Consider the following 22,592-nt stretch of genomic DNA (forward strand, 5'->3'; position numbering starts at 1 on the left):
CGCAGCTGTAGCATGACCGGTTGATTGGCTGTTGAGGTCTCGCGTGTGTTTAAAACTCAGGCCGATGGCCTTCTCTGGGCCTGTTCCTGCATCGTCTGGTGACAGACACAGTGTCCACCAGGTAGAACAGTGCGGAGGAAGAGGTGGGCTAAACCCTGTCAAATGCTTCCCCCGACGGTGGGAACACGGGGAAGGACTGCGACAGCGACCTCAGGCCATGCATTCATCCGTGTTCCGAGAGCGGATTACAGCGATGCCCTGGGCTCCGCCCTGGAGGGCGTGGCAAGCGAAGGCGCCAATAGGCACTCAGCGCATCTGGCTGTGGCTCCATAAAAGCCAGGCCCTGCACCGAGCCTCCAGACACAGTGGCTCCTGACCGCGCTCGATGAACTAATGGATCCCACAGCTGAAGATCTAGTTCAGTTATCCGGCAACTGCCAAGAGACTCACCCTTTACCTCAGGAAATTGTGGAGTTCGTCCTGGAATTCTCTGAGACACCTGAGTCAAGAACTCCAGCTGCACCAGAGCCACAGATCTACATGCCTCTGACTGCGCGTGGTGATGAGAGCCAACATCAGTCCATTCAGAACCAGGTGATGGCTCCTTTGAGGCCCACAAAGATGGTTTCTTCATGTTCTAATATCCCTGGGACAGTCCTTGACCAGAACTCAGTAACTCTCCCTGTTAATGCCTTTGATAAGCCCCCTAAAGAATTAAATGAGAGTGTCTCCATGGACCAGAAGGTGACCTCGTTTGATCAGAGAAAACCCACAGCAACCTCCTCGATGATAGGTGTTACTGACAACCCAAAGACATTGTTCACTGATTGCCAAAAGACAACCATCCCTGCAAACAACATGACAATCTCCAAAGAAGGTAGCCAGATGAAGACCCTCCGTGATGAACAGACTGTCTATGGAGGCCAGATGATGTTTGGTGGGGACCAGACCCGTTATGGAGGCCAGATAACCTTTGGTGGAGACCAGATCCATTATGGAGGCCAGATGACCTTTGGTGGGGACCAGACCCATTATGGGGGCCAGATGACCTTTGGTGGGGACCAGACCCATTATGGGGGCCAGATGACCTTTGGTGAGGACCAGACCCATTATGGGGGCCAGATGACCTTTGGTGGGGACCAGACCCGTTATGGAGGCCAGATGACCTTCGGTGGGGACCAGACCCATTATGGGGGCCAGATGACAGCTCTTAAAGGGGGCTATCCAGTGACCTTCATTGGGAACCATACCTTCACTGGAGGCCAGGTGACAATATACAGCAGTGACAAAACTCTCTATGGGGGTCAGATGGGGATTCTTAAGGGGGACCAGATGAGAGCCTTCACTGATGACCACACTCTCTATGGAAGCCATATGATGCCATGTCAGCCACCATCATTGCCATACCCAGGATTCCTGTACTGTTCAAGTTCCCGTTTGACCCAAGGACAATCCCTAGAAGAGCAGAAGTCAAAACTCAAAACCCAGAGACGTCAGTTCAAGAAGAATCTTGACATTTTAAAGCCCTACATTTGCACATACCAGGGCTGTAAGAAATCATATTCAAAGTACTCCTCTCTCCAAATCCATAATTGCAAACACACAGGAGAGAGACCCTACAAATACAATGTGAAGGGATGCACATAGGAATTCGCCCGTTTAGATGAGCTCAAGAGACACAACAAAGGACACAGTGGGGGGCGACCCTACCTGTGTACTCTGTGTGACAGGCGTTTTGCACGATCTGGTCACTTAAAGCAGCACCAGAAAGTCCACCAGTGACTACGAACCTGAATCCATCAGCCCATGAGGAAACAAGATTCTCCCTAAGCCTTTGTGTGCTTAGCACCTAGCATTGTGCCACCCCATTGTAGGTGCTTCATATCACTTGTAAACTTTTAAGGTTTTTATTTTTTATTTTATAAAACATAGAAGAAATAGCCCTGCTGGTGTGGCTCAGTGGTTGATTGTCGATCCATGAACCAAGAGGTCACTAGTTTGATTCCTGGTCAGGGCACATGCCTGGGTTCAGGGCTCTATCCCAGTGGCGTGTGTTCAGGAGGCAGCCAATCAATGATCCTCTCTTATCCTTGATGTTTCAATCCCTCTCTGCCTCTCCCTTTCTTGCTGAAATCAATAAAAATATATTTTAAAAAGATGTCTCTCTATCCCTCTCCCTTCCTCTCTCTCTAAAGGTCAATTAAAAAATTTTTCAAGCATAGAAGAAATACATGTATGCATTTCAATAGAATCAGAGCATTTAATTTATTCAAAAATTGAGCCTCCTGCCCTGGCTGTTGTTGCTCGGTTGAGTGTCGTCCTGTGCACCAAAAGGCTGCTGGTTCGATTCCCATTCAGGGCACATGCCCAGGTTATGGTTCAATCCCAGTCTAGGTGTGTATGGAAGGCAACCGATCAATGTTTCTCTCTCCCCCTCTAAAATCAATAAAAACATTTTTTAAAAAGTTGAAAAAAATAGGAGCATAGTTTTTTACTCAAGGTTTTCCAAGCTTTTCCTATATTGTATTTTTAGCCCAGATGAGAGAAATTAAAATTAAAAATATATTAAACAATTTGATCAGCAAGACAAATTACGTCCATGCCAAGGGAAGAATTAGAGCAATTATCAAAAGACAGGTCCTCCCGAAATCCTCAGTTTCATGAAATACCTATATAATTAAAACAAAATGACCTTCTAGCTTGAACTATGTGAATAATTGACTCAATTCTCCCATTCATTTTGCAAAGGTAGTTACCATCAGAATGATAAAAATATATCTCCTATAAGGAGACCTCAAAAGACTGAGCCATCCAGGTTTAGAAAATTGAAAACAAAGCCAAATGTTTACTCAAAATTAAACCCAGAACTTCTTTTGAAATTCACTGAGAGAGCAATCATTTCCAATGTCTTTTCACCTTTTGGTATGAGATGGAAGTCAAACTGGAAAGACTGAAACACTTTAAGGAAGGCAGTAAAACAAAAACAAGCCTTCTTGTAAGACTTTTAGATGAAAGAGTTTAGAATAAGCATTTAATCATGTGGATCCTGGTTCAAGCCAAGCTGAACCTCAAAGGTTTACCTGTGCTCATTATTTAGAATTCACAAAGAAATGGAAACGCATTGCATCTGTTGGGAACATTGACGATGAAATGATTTTTGCAAGGAAACGGGATATTTACAGTAAGCCCATAGTTGGGGTCCGTCTGGCATAAGAGAATAACACAAGATGGCATTTCGGGTAGGTAGTTTTGTTTTCAGATTCTCACAGTCTGAGTCTTTTTAAGCTTGTACAGCGGATTTTAAGTCTAAACCAATGTGCAACATAATTTTCTGATTTAAAATTTCTGTAGTTTTGTGTTGCAGAAGACTGCTTTGGTTTTAAAAAATGTTTTTGGAAAGATCATTGTTAAGAATATGACAAGGATCAGTAATAAAATTATTATTATCTACCTATAAATAGTTCACAAAGCACAAATTTGATGAACCAGAATTTTATTAGTGTAGTGAGTCTATTAAGAATGTCAATCACCAGTGATGTTTTCGAACTTGTGGTATTTTGCAGTTGATTGCATGGCTGCCACATTGGCATATCAGCCTGTAAAACCCCTATTTTTAAAAAAATTAATTGTCACCTGAGGATATTTTTCCACTGATTTTTTAGAGAGAGCAGAAGGGTGGAAGGGAAGGAGGAGAGACAGAGAGAGAGAGAGAGAGAGAGAGAGAGAGAGAGAGAGAGAGAGAGAGAAACATTAATGTGAGAAAGACACATCTATTGGTTGCCTCCAGCAAATGCTAGGGCCTGAGATTGAACCTGCAAATCCCTTGAACAGGAATCAAACCCACAACCCTTTGGTGCACCAAGTGATGCTCCAACCACTGAGCAACACCACCCAGGGCTAAAACCCCTGTTTTTACTCAGCCACGAAGATGCAACCAATAATCAAAGAGGGGGGAAAAAATCAAGATTTTTCTCTAAGCAGAATTATCTTTCAGAACACCAGGGTCAGCTTCTCTGACATGTTGTCTTAAGAATCACAGGAGATTGTAAACTGAATAAACTGGCACTACCAAGAGGTGGCCCTAACATACTTTGGCATTCTTCCAGAGCTGATTCTATTTCTTCTTCCTTTTAGAAGGTGACAGCACCTCTTCCTTGAGACAGGATATCCAAGCACACTGTATACACACTCTGAAAAATCATGCTTACAACTGTCACATGAAAGAATTTACAAAGTTACATTTCCACACTGTTTTGGCTTCTTCCACATCCTGACAATAACCAGACTATATGCTTCACTTGTTCTGAAGCCATATATAAATAATAGAATGATATAAAGAATAAAACAAACTGCTTTCCAAAAACGGAGTCTGTAAATCAAACAGTGGGGCAAGCTTTGCTTCCAAAACATCTCAGCTCTTTCTGGGTGCCAGTAATAGCTGTCACAGAAGAGTTGCTGAATTACTTTTGATAAGGACTAGCCAATCTTACAAGAGGTAATTACTGAAAGAAGAAAAAAATAAAGATCCTAGGGATATTGCCTTAAGGGGTTTATTATTCATGGGGTTACTAGCACCACACACACACAAAAATGAGCATTTAAATAAGCAATAGGAAAAGTACTCTCTGACTGAGAACCTAAACGATGTGGGCAATGGAACCTACGTTGGTATCTACTGACCACTGTGCACTGAGTCATCATTAGCGAATCTGCCTGGCAGAGTTTGAAGGGCCATGTGGTTTAGGCAATGTTGTTAGGGTTTTTTTTAAATTAAATTATTTTAGGGGAGTGCTACATCCATACACAAAGTGCACAAATCGTACATGTGCAGCTCACAAAATTTTTACAAAATAAATACTCCCAAGTTATCACACCCAAATCAAGAAATAGATCATTACCTGCATCTTAGAAGAACTGCTTCGTGGCCCCTCCAAGTCACTACACCATCCTCTTCAAACACCTTAAATTGCCTGTTTTGGAAACATATAAATGGACTCATGAAATAGGTACTCTTTTATTTCTATCTTCTTTTGCTCAACACTACCTTTGTGAGAGTAATATGGGTCTTCGCACATATCAGATCCTTATTCTTTTTCATAGTTATATAGTATTCAATTGTGTGAATCACAGTGTATTTATCCATTCTACTGCTGATGGACAGCACTACAAATAATGCTGTTCTGAATAGAATCATGCATGTCGTTTGGTGCGCTTTTTTATGCATTTCTGTTGCAGGTGTACCTAGAAGTGGAATTTCTGGGTCATAAGGGATGCACATCTTCAACTTTCATAGAAAATGCTGAGTAGTTTTCGAAGTGATTGTGCCAAGTGACACTCCCACCAGCAGGTCATGAGAGCCCCAGCTGCTCCACAGCCTCACAAACATTTGAAGCTATCTTTTTTCATTTTAGCCATTTTAATTGGCATACAATGGTATGTACACTGTGTGGTTTTCCTGATGATTAGTGAGGCTCTACAGCCCTTCACAAGGCTACTGTCCATTTGAATAATATCCTCCGTGAAGTACCTGTTCAAATCTTGGCATGGCTGAGTTTTGCTTAAATAATTTCTCTTTTCTCTCCTTTCAGGTAGATCATTTTATTTGTGGAAGACCAATTCAGCAATAACACTGAGTCCCAAGAGGGAAAGTAACCTATCAAGGCAGCACAGCTCATCATGACCACAGTGAGGACTTGAATCCGGCGTTCTTTGATCTTTCTACTTGGAGTGCTGGATCTAGGCAAAGTTGTCATAACCAAAGGAGTAAACCAATATATATATAAAAAGAATACTTAAAGGAAATATTTGAAAAGTAAACCTGCATTTATTCTCACATGTCTTTGTAACAATTAGTACCCTACTGGGGAGAAAAGTTATTCATGATAGTAAAGTCCCAGCCAAGCAACTAACTCTTACTGAACCACAGAGTAGAATTACAATCAGAAACAAGGAGTCTTTAGTCCTAAAGACTAGAGACTAGAGTGAGTAAATTCTATATTTGCCACTCTTATACATCACTAAGTTAAAGTCAGAAACACAAAGCTTCAACCTCACATTTTACTTACAAAACACATTTTACTATTGTATTCATCTAGGTTTTCTAGGTCTTTCAGTAAATTTAAAACTCATTTTCATTTAAATGATGTTTAAATTGAGAAACAGAGAAAAGGCAGAAAGGAAATCTGTCATGCCATATGAGTGGAAACAGTTGACAGGCCTAATATATGACGGTCTATTAAGAGATTACCTAGGTATAGAAATTTTATTTTGCACATTATTGCAATCTTCATGCTATCTGTCTACTTCCAACATGGTTCAAACTGGTCCCACAGCTTACCGTCCAGATAGATCAAAACAGTTCCACTTGTTGAATCATCAGAACATTCGGAATTCTGCAAAAATGAACCTGGTCTGTACCCTAGAGACAAATTACAGAAAACGAAGGCCAGGATTTTAAGTTACGTAATGTCTTTTCTGCCTTCTAAAAGTATACACAAATTTATGTAGTAAACATGCTATGAGGTTTGTGTTATGTAATCGGAACATTTTATGATTTTTACTTTAATATAAATTAATCCAAAGCTCACAGCAATGCAGAACTAATTGCCCTGAAGCTGGAAATGGCTTCTAGTCCTTGCAAGATTTTCCCTCTCAGCTTCTCTGTCCTTCCCCATCAAGGAGGATGACAGAGACTGTATCTCTAATGGCCTTTCAGTTGACAGTTCACTACCATTCTGTAGTCCTATTGCTTCCATGATAGGAAGCATGCTAGAATAAGTACTGGGTAGAGGGAGCCCCCAAAGCAAGACATCAAATGTAATTGAAGAGAGGGACTTGCTTGGTTTGCTTTTTAATGATCTGGGCACAAAATCCTGACTCTGCCCCTTCCTTGCTGTGGGATTATGGACAATTAACCATTACAGGGTCTTCATCAATAAAAGAATGATCCTTTGGGAGTTAGAGGAAATTCTGGAGAGAGAAATAACAAAGATTCAAATGGAAGAGGGGAAGAGGCTTCGCACTAATAGATCTTCCCCAAATTTCCAAAGTATCATCCCTTGGAAAACCAAGATATGCAGACAATGGAATAATATTGAATACTCTAGTCTATATGAAGTACTTACCATGTGCTTTACATATTGAAGGATGTACACACACACACACACACACACACACACACACACACACAAATATGCGTATGCCACCTGCTCTCCTCCATTCCTCTTCTCTATAGACATATTTAACATCCCAGCTTCTTTATAGCTTGATACCCATATTTAAATTCTAATCAGTATTTATGTGCTACCATGCTTGCTGCTTGCTTGCTTTCTTAAAGCCATGCTGTGTTTTCTACAATAACAATTTCCTAGCAGCATCTCTTGTACTGTCGCATACAAATGGTACTCATCAATTTCCTCATCTGTAAAATGGGAATAATAGTGCACTTTTGCATAGGGTCGTTGCAAGAGTTAAATGAGTTAATTTTTTCTCAAGTACTTAAAATATTGCCTAACACATAAGGAGAACAATGTAAATGTTTATTAAAATAAATCTCTTATTGTAATTAATTTTTTACATTTTGATTTCTTGTCTCACCAAGTTTTCCTTATCGGGGAAAAGCCAGTGCCATAGATATTTATGTTTCCTATAAGAAGCCAGGAAGCTGGGCCAGAGAGAAGGAGAGAAAGAAAATGACCTTTTGCTGAATTGTTCCAACGAAATAAGCACTGTATTGGATGTTAAAACAACATTTCCCATTTAATCTTCCAAAGAACCCCATAAATTGGGTAAGTTTTCCCTCTCTTAAAAATGGGGGGGGGACAGCATCAAAGAAGATAAATTTCCTGCCAATTAGGCGTAATAGTGGCTCAAAAAATAATTTTATATGATTTTGTCTTTGACATGCATTTGTTCACTTTTAAATCTGGCTTTTAAGACTGAATTAGTGGTAATAATGCCTCACTCAATTTACTGCATGTCATCCATCTATCTACCTACTTTCTAGCGAGCTACATCTTCTGATTATAACTGTATGCTTCATGTTATGCTTCTGTAAACCCACTGGCACTTGTTAACCATAACATAATCATAGGTGTTCTGAAAATCAGTCTGCAATCAAACCTCAAACATGTGTGAGAATACTAGATTAGACAAAGGTAAACTGGTTGCTTGGCTGCATAACTTCTCAGAACTTTGAATATTTCAATATTGCTATATATCTCCTAGGAAGTTATAGAGTACATAACCATGCCAAGATGTATTTAACTACAGGATTTTTAAAGATTACCCACTAACATCTCACAAGATACTGGTGCTCAACAGACTATAGTTTAGAAAATTCTATTATTAAGAGAGAGAGAGAGAGAGAGAGAGAGAGAGAGAGAGAGAGAGAGACCAGAAACACGAAGGAAGCACATAAAATTTGAGAACAAGTTAACACAAATATCAGACTATTAGGAGAACCTACAAACCAAAGAGCAGCATTTTAATAGAGGCACTTATAAAAGTGGTTTTCACAGGCCAATGACGAGAACCATGCCCAGTTCCTTACAGAAACTCAGTGCATCGTGTTCAATAATGAATAGATAAATATGAGCCAGTTATTCTCTTTCAAGAAAATGCATCACTATTTCTTTTTCTCATTCTACGTAGGAACCAAAATTACAGGAAGAAAGGAGGAAGAAATGACGAACCACATCAAAATGATGGTGTTTCTATTGAAATTATGTTACTTATAAAACAAATTGTCTACCCATTTATTCAATAAGTATATGATGAAGTATTAAATCATTAGAAACTCAGAACAAGAAGAGGAAGACTATTCATGTAAGGGACATTAGTACAGAGCACAGGAGCCAGACCCTGGAGAACAAAGACAACACATACATGTGTGTACATGTGCACACCTCATACTCACACCTCGATCACAAGCATCATTTAAAAAATTTTTCTTACTCTATCAAGGCAACATTAGAATATTGTCACTATCTATCTTTATGAAACAGAACTTGCTGAGGGTGGGAGAATGTATGTCCTGTGAGGAGATTGTGATACGGTTTTGAATTATTCAATCATAAATATGTACCACCTTTATTTTGGGCAGCAAGATGGATAGAAGAGAAATGAAAATGGAAAAGATGAGTGGTCATTTGGTTTGTGAATGATTGATTTTCTAACATGTTTCTTCTTCTTCATTCCTCTACAAACTTTTTATTCTTTGCCTCCTGCCCTGTTTTCTTCATGACCTATTTTGGTTATCTCTGAACTTGGCCTTCCTTGTTTTACTAAAGAAAATGTGGTTCTTAGAGATCTAAGCTGTCAGAGGGGAAGAAGTGGCTGAGGAGGATGGAGAGATTGAGAAAGAGAGAGAGAGAGAGAGAGAGAGAGAGAGAGAGAGAGAGAGAGAGAAGAGAGAAGAGAAAGGATTCATTGACATGGACAGCAATATGGTGATTGTTGGGAGAAGGGAGGTGGGTGGAGGTAGAAGAGGGTGTGGAGGGATAAATGGTGTTGAAAAAAAATAAAATAAGGGGGGGAAAGGGAAGGGAAGAAGGAAAGAAAGGAAGGAAGGAAGGAAGGAAGGAAGGAAGGAAGGAAGGAAGGAAGGAAAGAAGGGGAGGGAAAGAAGAAAGAAAGAAAGAAAGAAAGAAAGAAAGAAAGAAAGAAAGAAAGAAAGAAAGAAAGAAAGAAGGAAGGAAGGAAGGAAGGAAGGAAGGAAGGAAGGAAGGAAGGAAGGAAGGAAGGAAGGAGGAAAAAGAAAGAAAGAAAGAAAGAAAGAAAGAAAGAAAGAAAGAAAGAAAGAAAGAAAGAAAGAAAGAGAGGAGAGAGAGAGAGAGAAAGAGAAGAGAAAGAAAGAAAGAAAGAAAGAAAGAAAGAAAGAAAGAAAGAAAGAAAGAAGTAAATAAAAACTATTTCTGGTGAAAGAAATTTTCAGATGAACATTAAATGTGAAAAACTACATGTAGCAAAAAGTTCCAATATTTTTAAGTTGTGGAACTTTAAAAACTAATAGCAGTAAATGTTGCCTTCTTCCTCACTTCATAGGGTCATACATTTGGATGCAGCCCAGAATAGACTCTTGGTAGAATATACCAATTAAAACCAATTTATTTGCTCATATTTCTTGTGCACATTTCGCCCTTTTGCTTCAGATACAAGGACCCACTATTCCAGCACTTTCTATTTTGAATCACAACTCCTTGGGCTCTTTCAAGCAGGGTGCCGGCCCTAGTTACAACCATTACAGAGAGAAAGGAGGTTAAGAGGGTGTAAGAACGTGAGTGGAAATGCATGGACAAAATAGAAAAGACTTTCCCAGCCGCCGTGAGCTGCTCCATATGTTCCTGTTGTTAGTGGCAGCCCTCAATAGGAGCTCCGTATCTTGTAGTCCTGTGTATAAATTTGCTCCGTAAATTAAAATGTTGGCTTGTGCTCCCCTGGTGTTTAAGAAGGTGAGTGATGACCTTGGTGGGAGTATGTTTGTGTAGAAATGTGTCATAAAAGATGATGTCTTGGCCCACGAAATGCAGGGTTCAGGTTTAGTCATTTGTTAAAAAAAAAAAAAATACCAGAGTTAAACATAACTAACACATCATGAGAGTCAGGCTCTTGCCAAATGTAACTTTCTTTTAAATCTGAAATGTCAGCTTTCGCCCTGTGTTTTTAAGGAATATTTTTAGCATTTTCCTTTAAAGAGTTTCCCCGCTGATTTGGGTCATTTTTAAGTTACAAAGCAAAGCAATAAGTGGTGCACATTTTTCACTGATTAAAACATTAAAATACTATCAATTGATTATTCCCCTGTTGCACATTTATTGGATAATTATAGAATCAATTCAGTGTGGCGTTTGTTGTCTGAAATGATTAGGACTTGGCAGGTTTTATCGATTCATTTATACTCTCATTTTAAGGCTTAAACATTAAGCTATTGATAGTAGTAAAAAATTGTTTTTTAAGCATCTTCTTCCTATCATTTGTGTTACTGGTTTTCATTTTACATGTTAAATAAAGTAAGTGTATGCCACCTATCCTCAGAGCTCTTTGGCAAATCACATTTTAAAGAAAGCCCCCAAAACAAATATCAAAAACATATTGGCTTCATCCATCTGCACTGCTTCCCAGAAAGTGGTTCCCATGTTCTAATATTCTCACACTAGTTAACCTATTTCTTAAGGCAGAAATAAAATCCATATTTCAGGTTGACAAATATTGCCACTGAGGATGATTAATGTGTGTTAGGATGTCACATATGCTGATAATGAAGTATTTCAGAAGGAGCTATATTATTAAAACATGCTGTAGATGCAGATTTTATAAAGCTGAAGGGAAAATACTAACGATGATTTAAAAAATGATTGGAAGCATTATATGCACCTGAACATGCAAGTTTTCCACTCACCCAAGGTCTTATCAATGATGTAGTATCTCCAACAAATACCTAAATTGACAAAGATTTCACAGGAAAAGATGAAATATTAGCATTTTCTGTAGAGAAGTGGGAAATTACTACTAAATTATCTGCTAAGTGCCACTCAGCCAGCTTGTAAAGGCTACATAAAATTTCTCGTGCTTTGAGTTATGTATGTAAACCGTGTAACATTGTATGTTAGCTTAGTCCAATGGACTATGAACTCTAATGCAAAACTCAGATATGTATGTTCTGCTCAGATCAAAATTCATGTTCATGGATTCAAAGTCATATCTGGAAAGTTACTGCATTAAAGTCCAGCAAGCTGTTCCTAACTTTGTGGCCACTTAAATAAGCACTGCCTTCCTACATGGGCCATTCTCTATCTATTAAGTGAGGCTGCTTTTTCATTAACATTTAAATAATACATTTTAAACTTATTTTGTTAATTGCATCTGATAATAAACGGAGGCACCATCTGCTTTATTTGGTTGTAAATGCAGCTGTAAACTACAGTCATGAAGACAAAGTTGTAATCTGAATGACATATGATGCCTTCTCGGCACAGAATCTTCTAAATTGTTATTTTATTTAGAGTAGATTTACATCAACATAAATGAGGCATCATCTCTGTTAAGAGTCTCTTCTGTGGGTAATCATTTAATTTCTTCTCCCCGCCCACCCCCACTTTTTTAAAGATACCAACTTTTTGTAGAACTTGTTTGCTTTTCAACTTTCTTGGTACTTTGGCCAATGGTAAAATTTAAGATCTTAGAAGTGGAAACAACCTAAACAACTAAAACAAATCGCTCCATGCCCACAAAAGAACAAATACTAGATCAGTCATTGCAATTATTTTTCAAAAGCATCTCTCAAGTTGTACATTATGGAAATGAGCTCCATGCGTATGGTTACTCAGGATGGTAAAGATGCCCCAGTGACTACTAGCAGTCTCTGGATTCAAAACATATGCAGCATTCTCAATTACGGAGAAGGGAATTCTCTTGGAAGAAGACAAAGACATAGAAAACCCATTGTTTTTCTTTATCATAATGATGGACAAACTAGAATTCTGTTAATGCATAGTTTGTTTTGTTTACTTTTCTCTCTCTACGTATAAAATTTAAAGGCTATGAACATCCTTTTCTCATAACAGCTGAGGTTAATTGAGCTTTTTTAGTTTGTCGCAGGATGAACTGAAAGGCGGGCTTGATGGACAGTGTTCAGAAAGTCGAAAGACGTTATGAAAAAGATAAAGTGAACCCGTCAAAAAAGGTAGGATGAAAGCATGTGAGAAGTAAATCTGTGTTCAACCATGATATATATTAGAGTTCACTCTTTTATTTCATTCCATTTTCACTTAAAATTACATATTGGATTTTTTTCCCAATTATAAATGCTCACAATGTGGAACTGCAGAGGTTCCTAGTAAAATTAAAAAGGAAAATATGGCAAAAATATGAATGATGGGTTTCACTTTCAAACGCTGATGTCATGATGAATAAGGTAAGGCAATGCATTAAAGGGCATAAAGAGTGAAACATTTTCTTTTTGTGACCATTTCCTCCTTCATCTGCAGCCTCCATCTATCCTACTTTTATTGTCTTTTAAAGTAAAGCTCATTTTTTAAACTTTCTTGAATTCTTTTTGATCAGGGCTCATTACACTGGCAATAGCCCAGCTACTGCTTTCAATAGAACTTCTGCAAATAGGCACTGTGGACTTTTTGCATTTTGTTTGAAGCCTAAACTACTCCCTCAATGGACCCAATATTTCCTGAGTTAAAGGTGAAAGCTAGAAACTGAACTCGGCCATTCATTGAAAACATCAGGGTTTTTAAATTCAGTTTTACTAAAACATTCATCTTCCCCCATTTAAAATGGTAAAAATTGATCATTGGTTATGGAGTACTGGAACAAGGACCCAATGTCAGAGAATTAGATCAAATGTTCTACACTGTAATTTTTTTAATGACTCTAGTTTGCAATAACTGGTCACAGTTGAGCTGGGCTGGAGTGGATTACTGGGACGATACTGGAAAAAGAACAATTACACAAGAACAGATGGAAAATAAATACATAGAAGAATATATAGTTGAATGGAAAGTAATTAATAATAATAGGCAATTTTTCCTAATACATACCTGAGGCACATTGCTGTGCATTTTACTTTATACTTTATTTCTCAACTTTTGAAAATGTGATTTTTTCATTCTTCAATGTGAGGGATCAGAATAACCCCCCCCCCCAAAAAAAAAACAAACACAAATTCAAATAATAAAGAAGATATGAACACGATAGAAAAAGGAATTACTGATTTCCCTCACTGCAAAAACATATATATCTTCAAAATAATTGTTGTGACGAAAACCAAGGACCAAGATACAATCAGAAGCCTCGCAGAGCTGTCACCTCTGCTGGGCGCACATCTGTTTCTTTTCCACGTTCTAACAACCATCCAGGTGAGTCATTCTCCAGAAAGCCACTGCCGGACCCTGGCATCCCAACGGTGACGAAGGTTTCCTCCTGGCAAAATACCAGCAGTCTTTTCCCATTTCTCAAGAAAGATGTACTGTTCGTGGATAATATGTTTTCAATTTCAAATTTTATTCACAGATTTTTTTTTTTAAACTTTTAAAACATACAACTGCTAGCAATTGCCGGCGAAGGATCCCAAAAAATAACCAGCACCAAATAGTATTAGCCTAAAAGCTTAGCATGAGACTGTTTGTTTCCATACACTCATGAGTCAGGGCTATAATTGTATACATCATATGTAGTCAGATTTTCTGCAAGGAAAAAAAAATTCTTATTTTGTATGATGTCATATTTTCTGGCGTTCTGAAGAGCATCACAGTTTGGGGGTAGCTTTTCACTCAGCATGAGGGTACTGTAAATTTAAAGACATGCCCTTTAAAAAAATTACTGTCCCATTAATAACAATAATAGAAGAGGATTCTCTAGTCAAGGAATAATTAGTCACTGGAAACAAAGACCCAATGATCTTTGACTAGTTAATGATTTGTATTTTCCTTGGTCAAAATTGAAAGGTGGCAGTGGCTTGATAGCAAATTTTCTGTAAATTTCCACTGGAAAACACTGGAATTTCTACCTGGCTAAAAATAATTATCACCCCAATATCATGTCTTAAATGTCTAGCTTTTCGATTCCTTTGGTTTATGGTACCATATTTCTAACTAAAATGTGTTTCTAAAAATGATTTTGTCATTGGAGAGGGGTCCACACTAGGCATTTAATATGGAAACTGTATGGCTGAGTAGAGGATTAAGGAAAAGTCAGACCGATTGCTGCCTTATAAAATGTGTACCCAGAGTGCCGTATAGATGTGCACACAGGAAATGCACAGTGAATGTGGAGTGCAAACAGAAGCAGCCTAGAAACCAGGTGAGTGGCAACATGAGAAAATGAACTGCTAAAATGGGCATAGCCGTACCCAAACCACACTCCTCAAAACTGCCCCTCCAGCCGCAGTTCTAAGGGCCCCTTTCAGTTTTCTTATCTGCAATCACTACCTTTCAGGTTGATAAACAATTCAAAATGATCGTCTGGAAAGAGTTCAGACTTCTAATAAGCAATTCAAAGTCTTTTCGAAGTCTTCCGTTTCTTTCCATTTTGCTTGGAATGCAGGGAAGTTTGTTTTTGCTGCTTGAGGAGGGAATCTGGGGCACAGGGCAGGGACATGTGGGCTGTATGGAAGCCCGTAGGCCATGGCCACACAGAAAGAAAGCAATGGCCTTATCAGGAGAATCCAGCCGTCACCTGGGTAACTACAAGCTCTCTATTGAACTGGGTATTCAGGTTCAGAAAATATATCCTATGTCTTCAAAACAGAAGGCGGAGCTAAGTCTCCTGCCTCGACGAAGATCAACTGTCCTATACACGAAGTCTCTAAGGACCAGGTGTCTCAGCCCCATGTGGAGAGGATCCCCGCGAGGATTCCACTGACCTGCCCGTCTTGTGCGTGTGCTTTTAGGTAAGAGCTGACACTTGTCTTCACTCTGGGTTTTTGTAGAGAACTGGCAGGAAGCAGCAACAGCACCACGGGGTGATGGAACGGGGGTGCTCTTTTGACCGCTGGAGACTGTGCGGCCAGCCTAAAATTGGCAAAAAGCACACATAGAGTTTCAAGATCCAAACGTTGATTTTAGAGAGAGGAGAAGGGAGGGAGGGAGGGGAGAAAGAGAGAAAAACACTGAAGTGAGAGAGAAATGGTGCATACCCAATAGGAGATGGAACCCACAACCTGGGGAGAATACCCAATAGGAGAATCAAACCCACAGCCTTTTGGTGTACGGGATGACACTCCAACCAACTGAGCCACAACGGCACGGCTAGAATTTTGTCTTTTAAAAGGTATAAATTATAATCTCCTCTCTGTGCTTAACAAACAAGCTAACTGTAAAATAAGAGGTCATATGATACTTTTCCCGTTTTCTCACCCTCCCTGTGCCTTGTGGAACTGTCTTAAAAAATAAGCATTCCGATGGAAGATTTACATTGTGGTTTGTAACATGCTGAAGTTTTTTTACACAAGTCCTTTATGCCAGCTTTTAAATATAATTGAAAGCATGTTCTCCAAACCATTATGGCTTTATCCTAAAGTCTTGTTCTCCCTTTTAACTTATCACTGTGTCCTACGTAACATGATAATGTGTATATCTGATATGTAAAATAGATGTGTTTAGCTCCTGAAAAAATGTTGCCTTCAGATAAGTCCAACTGCGGGTAAGTAGACTCACCTTGTTCACACTCAGAAAGTGATTTAGAGCCGCAAGAAACACAACGATGCGGCAGTACTTTGAAACGGAGTTATCCTCAATTTTTAAGAAACCTGATAAAAATAATAAAGTCATGAAATAAATGCATGTAGGAATACGAGAATGTGAATGGCATCTTAGTAAGTTCATTTGGGAAAAATGATTATTCATCTGAAGTAAAGTCCCTTATTCTTTAAATGGCTCTACAGGTAAATATATTTACCTGCAGTTAAAGTATTACTATATTTGTGGATGTATGCTAAGTAAAGGTGTAATGAATGGAAAATATATCAATTATTTGTCAGTATGTACTTCAAACCCTACCATTTCAAGAAATGAAGCTTAAACTACATGTTTATTTCTAGCATTCCATTCAGAAGACATGTGAAAGATACTGAAACTAAATTTCTATTCATTTGTTAAAAGCCTGACATGAATTTTGATTTTTCATTTTTGCCCCAATATGTGCTAATGTAACAAAGAGATAAAATTTTCTTTTTCAAACCATTCATATCTTAAGTATTCTCCTTTACTGTGTTTGTCTCAAGTTCTTTTTTTAACAAGGCAGAGTCCAGAAAAACAAACAGCATTTATTTGCTATTTTGCCAGTGTTTTGTAACGGCGTTCCAAAAAAATGTGAGAGTTAACAGCTTCCTTCATTTAAATGATCTCCCAGAAGCCAGTTTAAGTTTTCCATAGCAAAATGTGGTGCTCAAGTCCCATACTTCATCTTCCGAATTCTTTTTCTTTCAAACAGTTTATTGACAATGAGATTATGATAAACATACATTCTGTGAGGAAATTTTTTGGACTGATAACACTATAAAAGCTACATCACTTAGGAGGCAGAGGCTCTGATTTGGATTAGAAAATTCTCTTTAGAAGCACAGTTTCAATTAGCAGGAGGAATGACTCACCCCTGACAGCATATTGTGCATCGAAAGCCTATGGGGCAGCTAGGGGTATATTAGAGAGGGTGAATTTTCTCATAAAAATATCAGGAGGTTTTATGTTCATTATTACCCCCTATTCCAGAAACAAGAATCATTCCTATCTTATCCATAAGACAAAATTCTTTTTTCAGTTATGAGAAATCAAGTAAACATTAACCTTAAAATGTCTGGATTGCAGTTCATCCAGAGAAAATGGCATATTCGTTCTGGGCAAATAGAAAAGAAAAAAAATAGTGATATTATTTACTTTCTTGTGTATTTCCAGAGATGAAGTTGATCATTTTCCAGCTTTTTATTTTGAAAACTATCAAACTCAAAAACATAGTTAAAAGAATAGAATGAATATCAACATATCTTAGATTCTTCCTTTTTTAATATTTTGCCTCATTTGCTCTTGTGTTCCTCCTCTGTCTATTTGTATATTTTTATGCTTATTCATTTGAAAGTTAATTACAGTCGACATAACACTGCAACCCTAACTGCTTCAGCACATATCACCTATGAACAAGAACATTTTTTAACAAAAACTATAATAACTTACCCTATAAGTTTATTATCTAATGTACAGTTCTCAATACTTTATATTTTTTTCTGATCCAGTATCCAATCAAGAATTACACATTGTATTTAGTTACCATATCTCTAGACTCCTTTAATCAGAAATGAGTGTCTAATAATCATGAACTCCACCTGAAAAACATAGCCTTTTACTTAACTTTAAAAAAAATCTATAATCACTTTACTAGAAAAAAAATTTCCAAATTCCGACCCATACATTAAGTTCAGCACGTTGAATTGAACCCAAAATTGAATTGATAAGTCAGCCCAGTTCATGCAGGACAAAGTCACTGTGCTGGTGAAGATACAGTAGAGCTAGCCAAGAAAATAAATATTCATTCTAATTGGTACCTCACTGTACAAACACTCAGCCCTTCCTTCTCACTGAAATCCTCCATGTTATTTTACACAAGTATTTGAACATACTCTTAGAGCAGCTCTATGACAGTTACTGCTGAATACTAATACTTCTCTTCATCACAGTTAACATATTTTAAGAAAATCATCTTAAAGGGCAATAAGCTTACTGCTCACTATTCCCTTTAAAAGAAAAATCTCCACTTTATTAGAAATGCAGTGCTAAAAATGTATCCAATGATGAATATTAAGATATTTTACAACTACATTTTATGTCTCATACACAGATGGGTGAAGAAAAGCACCTATCTTATTTTGGTACAACAAAATGTTAATGCATTTTTTTGGGTTTGTGAACAAATATACTGTCATCAATGCTTTTTTTATAGCTAAATACATATATGACAACTATATTAATAAATGTACTCATTATTTTCCAAATTTTGTGTTATATACATAAGAAATTTTTGGTTCACTTGAAATATAATTCTTCATTAAAAAGAAAGGACTATTATGGGATAGAAAAGTAATGGGAATATCACTTTTTTTGTTTCTAATTTTTAGAGATAGAAGGGATTTTAAAGTTTGGGGGTTTGTATTGCCACCTAGTGTCTAACTTTATAATGGACCTGTGTTTGAACTTTATGATTAAACAGTTGTGCAGTTGGGAACAAACTCTTTTAAAGGAAAAAAGTAATTACCACACTTTCAATCAAAGAATTTCTTAGTGTCTCTTTTTAAAGTCAATTCACTGTCTTTATAAACTAGTATATCTATATAAACTAGTATAACTATAAAAGTATTTTAAAATTCACATATTAAAGAGTAATACTTAAGATAATGATATATGCATTGCACTTAATGTATATATCATGATATATACATTAAACTTAATGCATTTGCATTCAAAATTGGTCTTATCATTATTTTGGATAAGTATAAATATTTAAAAATACAACCTAATAAGACAAAAATATTAATATCTGTCAAGCTTATTCCATTGATATTAATTTACTTTAAAAATTGTTGCTGGTCGAAACCGGTTTGGCTCAGTGGATAGAGCGTCAGCCTGTGGACTGAAAGGTCCCAGGTTCAATTCCGGTCAGGGGCATGTACCTGGGTTGCGGGCACATCCCCAGTGGGAGATGTGCAGGAGGCAGCTGATCGATGTTTCTCTCTCATCGATGTTTCTAACTCTCTATCTCTCTCCCTTCCTCTCTGTAAAAAATCAATAAAATACATTTAAAAAAATTGTTGCTGATTATTTTTCACATTTTAAATTTATTTCATATAAAACTACCTAATTTAGATAACACATGTATGTGCTCTAGGCTTTTTCCACTTGATAATTAGATTCTAATTTTAGAAATTGGGTAGTTCGTTGTACCACTGTGGGAACTGCTTCAATTTTTGCCCTTTAATATCCAGCAGTTCACTGAAATAGGAAACCAATGGAACAGATTTAACTGGCTTCAACAGTGCAGTGAAAACGTTCCAGTAAAAAGTTACTGGAGATATGCCCCAACATCACCGTAGTCTAATGGCCCAATCCAACACATATTTGAATAGTCATATATGTTTCATCCTTTTCATGTTATGGGCATAATGCAGTAACGTAAATTACACTGTCGGGGGAGTGATTTAAATTGCGGTTTTATTGGTCTGCAATGTGATTGTCAAAGTACAACTCCTTTCTTTTATGAATAAATATCGGCAGTTGGCACAGAAATGTTATTTTTGCTATAATGGCCTGATAAAGATCAGGTATTAGTATTTAAGGTTTTGTTTTAAAGTCAAGTTGAATTTCTTAGCCATTAATTTTATCTGGTATGTGGCAAGCCCGAGTGGTATAGTCAAGTGATAACCGCTCCTTCTTTGAATATAAACAGCACAGCGTGGCTTTGGCAGGGTTTCAACAGTGGAAGACTTATCTGCTTGTAAAGTTCTCCTTCACGTACATGGTTACTCCATTTGTATTTTTTTCTTAGTGTAGAGAGCACTGTGGAATGGGGGGGGGGGGGGAAGCAAGAGTAAACTTTAGGAGATTACATATATATATATGTGTGTGTAATCTTGCATTATTTTTCAATAATAACTTGACTCTCTAATTTATACCACATAAAAATATGAGGTTTGAAATATAAAATATGGAGATTTATTTGCTTGAAACTAAACTGTTATAATATAAGCCATATATTTTATCACTTCATATTTTTATAAGGAGGACATAGTCTTTAGGGCTTGTGGTCTTCCCAACTTATCAAATATTCACAAAATCAGGTTTGAGTTATTACTCCTTTGGCCATGAATGCCAATAATACCCATGCACTGATTAAAATATGGCAATAGGATAAACTGGATGATTTTTTAATACATGTGCATGTGTGAAAATAATAGCAGAGAAATGAAAAATAGTTTTACCAAAAGATGAAAGAGGAAGAAAATTGAACCAGCGTTAATTCTTCATACAAATAGGGGGAGAGAAAATGCAAGCAAATATACTTCTAGATACCTGAATAAGATACCGCAGCTAGGATTTCCTGGTGAGAATTATACCTAAAACTGTTGTTTTCTCAGTTTTCTTTAGTAACCAAACAACTAGTTTCTAAGTTTTCTTGATCTTTTGCCAACCTCCCAACACACATACCATGCAATCACTGACTTATAAATGTCTCCTATGTGTCCCCAATCTCCCAAACCGTATAAAAGATATTTTGTTTTCATCATTTCTTTCAAAGTGAGTATTTTCAGTCTTAAAACCCCATTGGGGGCCAAGCTCCTAGAAAGAGAACTTCTAGGCCAAATACATCAAAATGTGGCTTAAAGGTGACCATGGAAAGTCCTTTGCTCCTTTACAACTTTGATTAGGCTGCTGGTAGAAGGGAATAAAGACTCAGAACTAAGAATCAGATGGGGAGGTCTATGCCCTTTTTCATGATAAATTGTTCCTGTTTCTTATAGGGCCATAGTTATGGAAAGTAGTAATGGTAATTCATGTTTACTTCTCCTATTAGTGGGTTTACATGCCTCATATTATAACTGACATATGTTATAAATGCTGAGGAATGAAATCAAGATAAAGACCAAATACAGTTACCAAGTAGCTTTGGGGAGCTTTCATAACTATTTCAGGAGAACAGAATATTAGCAAGTTATTTCAGAATAATCAGTTGTGCATTAGTAGATACAAAATCATTATAACAATACTTTAAATTAACTAGTTTTGACTGATTACCTCTGTGAAAATGCATTGAGGAGTGCAAGAAGTATAAGGCAGATCCCTGAATTTGGGGAGACTGGACAGATAAAAATTTCCTAAAGACAGAAGTAATGCAGAAATAAATATCAATTCACTAAAGCATTCCATATATGCTGATAGAGTTCAGAGGAAGGGGAAATGCCAGTGGAAATAGCCATGGATGGGAAGGAGTGAGGATCTACGTTGATCTTAAAGATCCAGTAGGGCATGGACCAGTGGGAGTGAATAGGAGCGTCATCAGTGCTTGAAGGAGGAGCAGCCGGCCCAGAGGCTGGAGTCCAGAGATGTGCTTGATTCCAGAGGTTGGCTGACTACACTAACCCATATGACTGAATTCTTTCTGTCTGAGAGATAGGAAGAGGTGTGAGGGAAAGAACGTATTCAAGAGGGAGAATTTGTATTTATTGACTATCTTCAAAACACCAGGCCTTATGCTAATTGCTTTACTCTTGACTCCATACCCCATTAAATTTGCATTCTAGCAAAAGAAATTTAAAAAGCAAGCCAATAACTATGGTATGATGTAAAAATGAGAGTTGTTATATGAGAGTTATAAGGTTAGGGAATTCCCAAGCATAGAGACACTACTCTAACTAGAGGAAATTAAGGAAGGCTTCAGAGTGAAGAAGGTATGTTTGTTGGGTATTGAAACTTGTGTAGACTAGAGATGAAAAAAAGAAAGATACACCAACAGAGGAAGATAGAGCCAGACTGTGTGGGCTTTCAATAGAACTTATTTTAGTTGTACTCTGTGGGCAGTGAGAGGCACTAGAGGTATAAAGCAGTGGAATAGAGGTATTTGGGTTTTGAGGAAGGTAATTTGGTGCTGAGGCACAAAATAAAATTGTGTGAGAGCCTTTGTTCAAGCAAAGCAAGGGGGCAATTTATTGGAGGGAGAGAAGAGAGCTGAAGCTAAGTGGTGGCTGAGGAAAGAGCTCCTCTGAATATGATGTCTAAAGAGCAGAACTTTGGTTCAGGCTCTATCTAAAGATCAATAACCACCATGTAAATTTGGGCAAATTTTTTATTCTCTTTGACACTCAATTCTTTCATTTCTAAAGAGAGAAAAGTAGATAAAACAATTTTTAGGTCTTACTGTCTATCATTCTGATCTAATTATCATTCTAATCAACAATAGATTATGTTCTTGTTGATATTTCTGGAAATAAAATTAAATCTTTTTGATAGGGTAACAGTTTCTTTCTTAAATGATAAGAACCCTAAGTGAACCCTTTATTCAGTGATGGAGATTTCTAAGTAGTGAGTTATCCAGTAAATTGA

At 37.5% G+C, this 22,592-nt stretch overlaps 1 long non-coding RNA gene and 1 pseudogene across 1 annotated transcript; one reads left to right on the forward strand and one right to left on the reverse strand.

Moving 5' to 3' along the window:
- Positions 1-393: 393 nt before the first annotated feature.
- LOC118658494 lies at positions 394-1,782 on the forward strand (annotated as a pseudogene).
- Positions 1,783-14,978: 13,196 nt separating this feature from the next.
- Positions 14,979-17,345, reverse strand: LOC118657984. Its single transcript, XR_004968163.1, has 3 exons — positions 17,295-17,345; positions 16,167-16,258; positions 14,979-15,521 (listed from the first exon to the last, which is right to left on the reverse strand). It is a non-coding gene; the product is annotated as an uncharacterized LOC118657984 (long non-coding RNA).
- Between the last annotated feature and the right edge of the window lie 5,247 nt (positions 17,346-22,592).

The sequence above is a fragment of the Myotis myotis genome, unplaced genomic scaffold (assembly GCF_014108235.1).
Source record: "Myotis myotis isolate mMyoMyo1 unplaced genomic scaffold, mMyoMyo1.p scaffold_m19_p_6, whole genome shotgun sequence".
In the NCBI taxonomy this organism is placed as follows: Eukaryota; Metazoa; Chordata; class Mammalia; order Chiroptera; family Vespertilionidae; genus Myotis; species Myotis myotis.